The sequence below is a fragment of the Saccostrea cucullata genome, unplaced genomic scaffold (assembly GCF_032062105.1).
Source record: "Saccostrea cucullata isolate Sc308-1 unplaced genomic scaffold, CSIRO_AGI_Scuc_v1 ctg3504, whole genome shotgun sequence".
Classification (NCBI taxonomy): domain Eukaryota; kingdom Metazoa; phylum Mollusca; class Bivalvia; order Ostreida; family Ostreidae; genus Saccostrea; species Saccostrea cuccullata.
The window spans coordinates 46,133-48,854 of NW_026937457.1; positions in this window are offsets into that span (position 1 = coordinate 46,133).

Consider the following 2,722-nt stretch of genomic DNA (forward strand, 5'->3'; position numbering starts at 1 on the left):
CCGAGTTTCACGGAAGCAACCGACATAACTTCGTCAAAATTCGTAAGTTTCCGGTGATCATTTCCGATGGGCAAGGTGAAGGTCGGTGTTGTGGCATTGGGGTATTTTTTTGAATAAGGTAAGGCAATATCATTTCGTTAAGATTTCGGTAAGAAACAATGTTCCTTTAATTTTTTTACTATTTTTGATTTATTCGCGCAAAGGACATTGGGTAGTGCAGGAATTCTAGGAATGTTGCACAGAGAAATTTGGCTGACGTATGTGCAGATTTCTATCCGAATTTCCTCTGTTCATACACGTTAGTCTATTGAGCTCGCTATTAGTAGCACATGTTTAACAGGGTTTTATATGTATAGTCTTTATCTGTATTAAAATATTTTGGTGCAGAAAATTCCATTAGGCTGAACGCTTGGGTGTTGTGGCTATTTCATTCTTGTAAGCATGTTTTACATAGTGAAAAAAAACTGAAGCATTTTAAAGTAATTCCGCCAAAATGAGTCAAAGGAAAATACTCACGAATTTTAATATAATATATTTTTATTTCTAAGTAGAAGAGTATACTAGTATTTAATTAAACATTTTTTTTTGAACAGAAATATTGACAAATCAGCTTCAAATATTACACGAGAAAAAGAATGGTCAAACGTTTTTAATTTTCGGTACAAATAAATTATAAATCATGTGCGTGAGAGTCAGAGATGAAGGATAAGAAAGATTTTTCATGAAAAAGACAAAATTTAATGCAATATCCTTATATTCAAAATTGATATATAGCAATGTAACGAAAAAAGAAGTAAAGTCTTCGGGGATTTTTTGTTACATGTTGATATCAAGATGCTGCACAAATTGGTATTGGTATTAGAATTAATGAGAAATATTGAAACAAAAGGCCCACGGGCCTTATAGGTCACCTGAGTATCATGTTAGAACTTTCCAGCGATTGCATTTGGTTTGTGTTTTAATCCAAAAGCCATGAAATATACAAATTTTGAAAGAGGCACCATTGCTTATCAAAGGGCAGATTTCAAAGCATTAATCTATTTTTAGTCAAAGTACCCCCCTGGTACCCCTGACCCAGCAGCCCTGAAATTATCTATTTTGAAAGAGGCCCCTTTCTTCATTATAAGGCCAGCATTTTTTTTATGTTTAGGTTTAGTTATGAACATGAGAATAAAAAGGTCCCAAAGGAGAAGGAAATAAATAAAATTTTTGATAAATCAATTATTAACATTTGTACATTCTTTTTTTAATGTTTTCCTAATAGGCTCCTTACCACTGGACACATAATGCTTACAAATAGGAAAGTAGAACATTTAATTGCTTATTTCATCATCTGCCAGTTTGGGCTAGTTACATAAATTTTGTGATGTTGAACAAAATATATTTTAAAAAATCAATTCTTTAAAAGTCTTTCAATATATCTTCATTTTTTTAATATGTGTTAGGTGAATGTGTAGACAATATTCTAAAATTTACTTGATGCCTAAAATTATAATTCCTATCATAAAACAGACAGGGAGTATTGGGGAGTAGGGTCAACATTTTTTCAATTAAGTGTAAAATAATTTTTCTGGCTGATACAAATGATACTACATGCCTGTATATAGTTGTATATTTTTGCCTTTTAATAGTTGAATTTTTTTTATTTCTTCGGGCTATTGTTTATTTCTTCCTCAAATGGACTTCACTTCTCCCATAGTTTTATTCATTACATCTGATGCATAAGCAACCCTTTTCTGAAGAATGATGCTTAGACTGTAAGCTATAACAGAGACCTAAACAATGTCCCTGGCAATATGCAATAGCTAACACGGGCAGTTTAAAACCTGGGGGAGGAAAATAATTTACAGTTACTTTTGAAACGAATACATAATTATCTCACCAGGATGTCATTGTGCAACAAAGTCGTCTGCATTTTATTTATCCTTTGAACGGGTGAAAAGTTTTGAATGGCACTCTTATCGATGAATTTTACACTAAACCAAGCTATCTTCTTCTCAGATTTAGCTTTATTTACCCGCCGTTTCAAACCGGAAGTGCGAGTTCGTAAATTTGAAATGTCGATCCCGACTCAAATTTGACATCAGAAAGAACAAAATGTTTTATTTTTTTCTGAAAATTCAAAACCTTGAGAGGGTTTGTAAAACTGAAAATAAAATAAATCCTGGCCATAAATATGTAATAAGATCATTAGCATAATAACCAGGAGAACCAAAGAATTCATGCATTTCACTATATAATCATTAGAGCCCCACCCTAAAACAAGAACCCCTGACCCTGGGGCCATAAAATTCACAAATTTGGTAGAGGCACTCTTGCTTATCATAACTATGTACTTAGTTTGTTAATTTAATACCCAGGAGCAGAGAAGAAGATTTTCAAAGAATTGATGTATTTTCACTATATAATCAATAGAGCCCCGCCCTAACACCAGAATCCCTGACCCTGGAGCCATAAAATTCACAATTTTGGTGGAGGCACTCTTGCTCATCATAACTATGTATATAGTTGGTTTATTTAATACCCAGCAGCAGAGAAGAAGATTTTCAAAGAAATAATGCATTTTCACTACCTACTTATTTAGCCCCGCCCTAGCACTAGAACCCCTGACCCCAGGGCCATGAATTTCACAATTTTGGTAGAGGACTCATTTCTGATTACAATCATGCAAACAGTTTGACTGCTTGATGTCCAGGAGTAAAGAAGAAGATTTTTAAAGATT